General features: G+C 41.3%; 1 protein-coding gene across 2 annotated transcripts in view; it reads right to left on the bottom strand.

Moving 5' to 3' along the window:
• Positions 1 to 3,083, bottom strand: part of Mapk1ip1l (mitogen-activated protein kinase 1 interacting protein 1 like) — a 21,333-nt gene extending 18,250 nt beyond the window's left edge. The window contains exon 1 of one of the 2 annotated variants that reach the window (XM_021203572.1): positions 2,965 to 3,083. The gene's annotated coding sequence lies outside the window, so the exon portion shown is untranslated. The remainder of the gene's footprint in view (positions 1 to 2,964) is intronic. The other variant, XM_021203571.2, reaches the window with a different exon arrangement.
• Between the last annotated feature and the right edge of the window lie 5,426 nt (positions 3,084 to 8,509).

Below are 8,509 nucleotides of genomic sequence, written 5' to 3'. Positions count from 1 at the left end.
CCTGCCTCTGCCTCCCGAGTGCTGGGATTAAAGGCGTGCACCACTACGCCCGGTAAAATACTTATTTCTTTAGAGTAAAAATAGAAAACACATGTAAATTTCTTTAGCTAGTCACTAGAAGAGAAAAGTACAACATGTCAGTAGATTTCATGGTTTTTAACGAAATCATCCTCATCCCAAGTTTAAGAAAGCTAACTATCCACTGAGTTATTAATGACAACTGGCAAGCAATACTTGAGAGGGAAAGGCCATCGAACTTTGACAGGAGACCATATTTAAACTCGAACATTAAACCTTCTTGACAGAAGCAAGGTTCTTAGCAATCTTGTAAAAGCGGTGCTTCCTTGATACCTCACCACCAGCTGAAGCTCAAGAATCTAAAGACACTGACAGTGAGACCACATAGATAAATAAATTCAGAGAAATCAAGGAAAATCAGGACTTTTGTAATTTTTGTATAGGTGAGTGTGAGTGTTGATTCTGTGATTTACCAGAGAAAATCCAATTCCACCATTTTAGGCCAAATCTGAAGGAAGCTTTATTAGATATTAAATACTGACCAAGAGAGAGATGGACTTTGGTCAGGACCACTCCCTGGGACCTCCAGCTGCGTGGCCTGGAGACACATGTTGGAGGGGCTTTTCTGGACAAAACTCACTGGCTGCCATACTTTCCCCCAAGATTTTATTATTTTCCAAGAACTACAACTCTTAGCATTCCAGGAAGTTACCTGGTTCTTGGATGTGTGGGGCTTACAGGTTAATTTTGGGTATTACATTAGTATATATTATATTTAAAGCAGATTCTGAATTAGAACTGGGTAGTTTATCAGATTATATTCCATTTTATAACTGGGTAACTAAAAAAGCTTGGAATGTTTTGAACATCTAAAGTTCATAGTAGGAGCTCTTATAACTTATTCCTATTTACTGGAACCCAAACTTTAGAGTAATTAGTGGCATGGCATAGACATTCCTGAGAAGTGGTATCTCTGCAGCCTGGAATAAAAGTAAGAGTATTAGGTTAAAGATAGGCTCTGGGGTAAGAAGAGTTTGTATAAACCAGAGGGGAACAGTCTGGGGAAAGCAGATGCAGTTCAAATCGGCTGCAATACCAGAAAGCAGTAACAAGTTTTAGCAGAGGGTTTTGGACAAGAGTGCTAAATAGCTTTATAGCTTACTTGACTGAGTCAACTTCAGTTTCTTCATGAAGTTAGAATGGGCTGTCATGCTACATGGGAACTAAACAGGACTTCATCTGACCCAGTGACTAAAACTGGAAAATAGCAACAAAATGTCCAATTCTCTCTTCCTGCCATTCTTAACATTTTAAAAAGTATACACGGGTTTGTTCACTTCCATGGAGGTTCCCCAGAAGGCCAGAAGTGCTGAATTTCCTGGGGTTAGAGGTGGCTGTGAATGCTGGGACAGAGCTCCAGTCCTCTGCAAGAACAGTGCACGCGTTCAACCTGAGCTATCTCTCTCCACACTGCAGCCCCATCTTCTCCTTCTCACTTAAACACAGAACAAAAAAGCCACCAGTGTAGACTGCCTGTCTGGCCCATGATTAAATCCAGTTCTCTCAGTCTCATAGATGGCAGTAAATGGGTATTTTCCAGAGATTTTCTGAGGCTTATACAAATCTGTAAATAAATCTCTTAAGTCACTGCCTGGTACCGAGCAAAGACTCAACAAATGTTAGCTTTTACAACCGATACAATATGGCCACAAACCTTTGTCTATTTTTCAAAGCAGAGAGCAATTAAAAAACAAAACAAAACGCGATCTCCTAAGAACTGCACAAACTTATTTGGTGGCAAAAGCTGACCCGACATTATTTATCCATTTCATTTTCCATCCACCCCCAGCTATAGTCTGAATAGTTACAACTGCTGATTTTTTTAAACTTCTCTAAAGTTTTGGGACTTGAATTTGGGACCTTGTAGCAAGCCAGGCTAGCACATATCTCCAGGCCCACCCTGTGCAAATATTAATAACTAATTAACAGTCCCCGAGTCTAGGGCTCCTCTATAGTTAACAGTCACAGAATCTCAAGATTGCTGAATTCCTAAGCTTCCTGGCCCCAACACTCAACCTCAGTAGGGAGAATGAAGATGATACCCACTCCTTCTGGAATCAAAAAGAACATTCCAACTTCGGCAGCTGCATGCACGACTAAGAAAACTGCCTTCCTCCCCACCCAAGAAGCACCACTAACAAAGACTTCCGAAGGCGACTCCGCTTAGGAGGGTTCGGCTTCCAAGCAGGCCTTTCGCACACGGGGGAGGGGGCAACACTTGTGTGCTTCTGTAGTAGGCTGTTACACACCTACGGTGGGGTCTGGTTTAGATACTTCAACTTTAGGATTAGTGAAAACATTACTTTCAGTTTTCCAAGCAGGGAGGGAAAAAATGGTTCAAGCGTTCTAGCTGAGCTCCAAGGAGAACGTCACTCAGCCCATGGCACCTTCTGTCCCCCGTAGTCATTTAAAGAATGGGTAATTACGATCAGCGAGAAGCTTGTCACACAGAATTATCAGGCGCCAGACCTTCCTGTAAGGATTCGGGTCTCCTCCACTACCGTTTTTATTACAAATTAGTGGCTGGGGTACCGGTGGCGGGGCACGGGGGCAAGGGGAGGCTAAGCAAGCTGCCCTTTAGGGTTAAGGGAACAAAGGGAAATCCGGGATCAACCGGAGCGAACCAGCCCCTAGCCGGTCACGCCGGCGGATGTGGGGGAGGGTCGCCCGCTCCCGCCTAACCCCCCACCCCACCCCCGCCCAAGTCTGGCGTGACGTGGGCGCCCCGGAACCCGACGGGCGCGACATCAGATCCCTCGCTCGCCTGGTTCCCGGGGGACCCTCCCCATCGAAAGCTCGAGAGCCGTCAGGCCCTCCGGGACCCCGCGTCTTCGCATCGTCTCCCGCCAGTCTCGCGCCCCGCCGCAGGCTCCCGAGCGGACTCACCCGGCAGGATCCGTGTCCTAGGCGCGGCACAGTGGCGGCGGTGAGTCCAGAGAGACCGGCAGTGGAGACCCGCTGAAGGCCTGATGGACCGAGGCGACAGCGACACGGCTCCTCCTGGCACCGGAAAAGGAAGCGGGGAGGCCGGCCTGGCCGCCCGTTACTTCCGCCCGCCCCGCCCAGCTTGCACTGCGCCTCCAGCCGGCCGCCCGCGGAACTGCAGGCAGGCCCGCGTGGCTCCTGGAGCCTGGGTTGTTTCCCCTGGGTGGAGCGCGGGAAGGTTCCCTGCTTCCTGAGTCCAAAAGACGCAAAGGAAACCCCTTGGCCGGTGATGCTCACCGCAACCCAGGGACTGGAAGCGGATTTTGGATTCTCTGTGTTCAGGGGTTATTGTAGACAGGTCCAAGCTGTCAGTCCGGCTAAAATCGAGGGTAAAGAGATGAGGGAAAAGGGAAGTCTTTCTAAAGGTCTTGCCAATGAAAACTTTTAAAAGCATCTGTATGCAGAGACTGAGTGTATAAGTTGGAATTTCAGTGGAAAGATTGGAATGTTGCAGGTCCAGGGCTAGTGCAGCCACATCTGTGTCAAAACTAACATCTTGTGGCAATAAGATTAAAAACCTTTTTGATCTATTAACAGGCAACTAGCCTCTGCCAATCCAAAAGCTAGGAATGTCATCAGATAATGCCTTAGATGTATAGAAAAGCTTCCTCTATCTTGATGTACCTACCCTCCAATGTATCCATCCACCAGTGTTTTAAACTTTGCCTTGATTTATAGCATTTCTCTCTCTCTGTTCTGCAAAACTAAAAACCTCATGATATTGGTTCCATGTTGGGACATGGAATTTGAGGTAACCTAAATTTGTGTTTTGGTGCCATTGTCATTCAAAAATGGCTCCAGAATAAGCTCTTATTCCCTTTAAGTTTTAAATTGAGAATAGTGGTTCTTAACCTGTGGTTTATGAGCACTTTGGGAATTGACTCTTTCATAGGGGTCGAATATCAGATATTTACAATATTATTTATAACAGTAGCAAAAATACAGTTATGAAGTAGCCATGAAGTAATTTTTTGGTTGGGGGTTACCACAACATGAGGAATGGTATTAAAGAGTCACAGTATTAGGAAGGTTGATAAACCACTGCTTTAAGATGAGAGTTGTTGGTTTTTGAGACAGGTCTTTGTTTCTGGGAGACTCAAAACTGACATACCAGAAAGCAAAATCTAAGTCGATATGAAAATTTTCAGTTTTTTCCTTTCCAGACTTCTGATGTATGTCAGGTCCCAAAGAAACCCCGGACAAGTAACTGTGGCTTCCCCAGCACTTCTCACCCCACCGGCTACAGTAAACCTACTTAACCTCTGACCTCTAGACTTCATTTTCACTGAGTGCTCTCCTAATCGGCTTCCTTGTCTGGTCTCCCCCACCCACCCCACGCCCACTCTTCTGCCCCACCCGCCATGGCCTTGTTCAGTCTGACTCTTGCAGATGCCACTGGCTGTTCTCTCCCTCGTATCTACAGTAAAACAAACCTCTCTTCTCAACCATACCAAAAAGTGGTCATGTCCTCACTTTCATTCAAAGGAAGGAAAGCTTAAAAAAAAAAACCAAACCACTGGCTTGAAACCTGGCTCAGCAGGTTAAAGTGCCTGCTGTACAAGTTTGACAATCAGAGTTTGACCCTTGGAATGAAGGTAAAAGATTAAGTAACTCCACAAATTGCCCTTTGACCTCACACCTGTTAATTCCCATCCTCCCCCCCACCCTCCAGCTCCCAATACTAAGAACTGAAAAACAAAACCACAAGGCTGGGGCTAAGGTTTTGGATTAGCAGGTAAAGGTCCTTGCCAAAAACTCCTGACCACCTGAGTTTGCTCACTGAAACCCATGTGAAAACCTAGGCACTGTGGCTAGCAGATGGAACTCCAGCATGCCTATAGTTGGAGGCTGAGAGGCTAAGCTTCAAAGTCAAGCCACAAGACAATTAGCCCTCAAAAAGTTGTCCTTTGACTTTCGCCAGTGTATCATGGTATGCTCCTGAATTTAACACATGCACAGAAATCTTTAAAAACGACAAAGCTTTGGATTTCATATATTAAGATTTAATTAAGCGAAAATTTATTCAGATCAAAAATTTTAAACCCACAGAAATATTTGTCAAGATTAGAAAGTGAAAAGAAACAGTATGGGTTACACACCATGAGTGACAACATAGCTTTGTGAAATCATTAAACTCTGGTATTCAAGTGTATATATAGTTCATACTCGGCTCATACAAATGTATCCAAGTCTAGCAAAGCCAGCATAATTTAAATAAACTTTCTTGAGTTTTACACCATGACTCCTAAGTCTGATAGCTTAGATTTGATTTATAACCATGCCAAAATGATCTTTATTTCCTGCAAATGTAATCATCTTTCCAAATAAGGCAAACATCAGTTTACACAGATCTTCTGAAAGGCAGGGGGAAACTCCACTTATCCAATTGCAGGGTTTAAACCCTAAACCCAAACTGTTCTGTTATCTCCATTACCAGAGCAAGTCAAGAAAGCTTATTACAGACAGTGAATATGGTTTTGTATGCCCACAAAGGTGCTATTTTAAAAATGTGTCATTCTCTACTAGTACTGAATAGCTACTCAGCAATTATTTTCTACTATGATCCAAGGGACACCTTTTACTGAAAGAACATTCAGGAGACCAAGGGACAGTACCACAGGAAATTAAGACAAAGGAGTATTTAGGATTAAGCAATCCATTCAAAATTACAAAATAGACACACTGTCTTGAAGTTAGTTTTGTCCTAAAGCCTTTTCCATGGGATAGCCATTACTTTACATTTCTTCGTCTTCTTCTTTTCTCAAGACAGGATGTAACACTGGCCTGGAACTCATAGAAATCCACCTGCTTCTGCCACCCAAGTGATGGGACTAGAGGCTGTGTCACTACACCTGACTAAGTAGGCTATTTTAAACATTGTTTTGTCTTCAGGATTGTCTTATAATTAAGTATGGATTCTGAAATTTGCTCTGCCAAAATAAAAATATAGTTGCCTACTGGATTGTGACTATAGTTAAAAATGACAAATACTTTTAATGAAAAGAGGGTAAGAGATCTATCTCAAAGCATCAGATTCACAGGAATGAAGTACTCTATTATATGGATCTATAAAACGATCCAAAGTTCAGAGATTGAAAGTTGATAATTTGATTTATCTTAATGGCTTTAGCTCATGAATAAGTGATAAAGGCTTATGTGTTTTTCTTATAAAAAGATGAGTCTTATTTGCACATTTGTTCTATGTTTTAAAGGATTCCTAATTACTAAGACATTCTTAATCTTATTTATAATAAGTCAAAACCTTAAGCGAAAGCCATTCTTTGACCAGAGTTAGCCATTAGCTGAAAGTCAGCAAAGAATACAGGTTTGCTTACCAAATCAATAAATCTAGCCACAGGCTGACTAAAAGCTTCCTTTAATGTTCCTATCAGATCCCCTTTAAATTAACATATCCCCTCCATTCATTATTTAGACCACTGACACAGTTATATATTAGAAAAATCACAGATAACTCTTCATAGAAAAAACACCCAAAGAAACTTTAAAAAATAATCCATTCAGCATATTTTAGTAATCGTAGCATGACTCAAGATGTAGGTCTAACAAAGAGCAGAAGGGTCTGTCCTAAAAAGCCTCAAGAGAAATGGAAAAGTCAAGTTCACTTCCTGGTTGTGCTGGATGGCTCCCAGAGCAGCTGGCGTCTGCTCCAGACAAGCTATTAGCGATAAAGTGGTTCCCTTTCGTTGTCAAGGCCTTGTCCCTGAGGTAATGCCTAAATTCTTAATTTTAATATTTTATCTTGATTCTTCTATCTCCATCCTCTCTCACAAATAAACTGCACGTTTCCCTCATACCAACTGCTTTTCTTTCTATTCCTTTTCTTTCTTCCTTCTTTTGTTTATGTTTTGAGATAGGTCTCACTATGTGGCCCTGGCTGGCCTGAAACTCACTATGTAGAAGACCAGGTTGGCATTCAACTCTGAGGGACCCGGCTGCCTCTGTCTCTCCAGTGCTGGGATTAAAGTTGTGGGCATCAAGGCCTGCACTAGACAGTCTTTCATCTGGAATTAATACTATTCAAATGTTCCAAAATTCAACTTAAGAGTTTTAACATTTTCATTTAATTTAGACTTCCTTGCATACTTCTTAAAATTTATTTATGCTACTTTAGCATAAATTAGTTGAATTTTAGCTATTTAACTAAAATATATTTTAAACTTTTTATGAGTTAGTGTTTGAATATTGATGTTCATCACAAGAACACAGTGAATGTGGATAATTTCTCTACATTCCAATTCCTAATTTTTTGTCACTCTCTTTTCTTTCCTTCACATTAATTAATTCTCTTCCCAAGTCTTTATATATCTTTCTTTCCAAATTTCTTTTTATTGTAGTAAGTACCAAAGGAAAAATACAAAGCATTTCAGAGTATACAAGTCGCTCTCTTGTCCTTATTTAATATATATTTCAAAGCTACACATATGGCAGTATTTTGAAAATATTAACAGTTGTTAATACCTTAAAATTGAAAAGAATAAAAAGCCAGAGAAAATATATCATAAGCGATCAGTCTGAAGTATATTAAAAGCTACTGATTTTGACTTTCATATAAATACTGGTTTTTACCACTATAAAAGACATATTTCACTTTTCTTTATAAAACTACCTTTTAACAGAATATTCATAAGCTAGTCATCCCTTAGATAGTTCTGTACTGATAAAAAGTTACCTTTAAAAGAAAAATGTTAAAAATAATTGTTTCACAGAAACAAAAGGTTTTATCAAATTCTGATATAGAGCTGTAATTATGAGTAGTCTTACCACACTATAAATTTTCTTTCAACAAAGATGGATACTTAGGAAATGTTCCACTGGTTAATAAGATGAGCATCTCAGTAACTACAAAAGTGCCACAACAAAATGAGGTAGTCGGACTGTCTACTGTCAGGGACGGTCAGCATTGTCTAGACACTTGCTTACCCTGACACTGGTGCTCACAGCCTGAGCCTCATTACAACTCTAAGAGGTACATCTTGAGTGGCTACCTCTCACAGGGATCACACAACCTTTAGACCACTGAGAAAAAAAAAATTCTAGAAGAGAATGGTAAAAATCTTTCCCATTTAACTTTGTAATTGCTGAAAAATTTAAAGCTATTAGTTTCTTTGCAGGGTGGGGGGCAGAGATATTAAGATAGGGTCTCACTCTGTAGCCTAGGTTATTCCAGAACTCATGGCTATCCTTCTGCCTCAGTCTCCCAAGTTTTGGGAATATAGGCATGAACTGCTATATTCAGTGAAAGCTATTGCTGAAGAATGTTTTTACATTAACAGATCCTCAAGGCTGGGAAAGGCTACTTTAACATATATGCAACAAGAATAAGGCTTTTTTTTTTTTTGAGACAAATTCTCAGCACACAGCTCTGACTGGCTTAAACTTGCAGCAACCCTCATCCCTCTGGTTTTCAAGTGCTAGGATTAGAGGC

The sequence above is a fragment of the Mus pahari genome, chromosome 8 (assembly GCF_900095145.1).
Source record: "Mus pahari chromosome 8, PAHARI_EIJ_v1.1, whole genome shotgun sequence".
Lineage (NCBI taxonomy): Eukaryota > Metazoa > Chordata > Mammalia > Rodentia > Muridae > Mus > Mus pahari.
The sequence above is the reverse complement of the archived record's forward strand: the minus strand, read 5'-3'. Positions and strand labels throughout refer to the sequence as shown.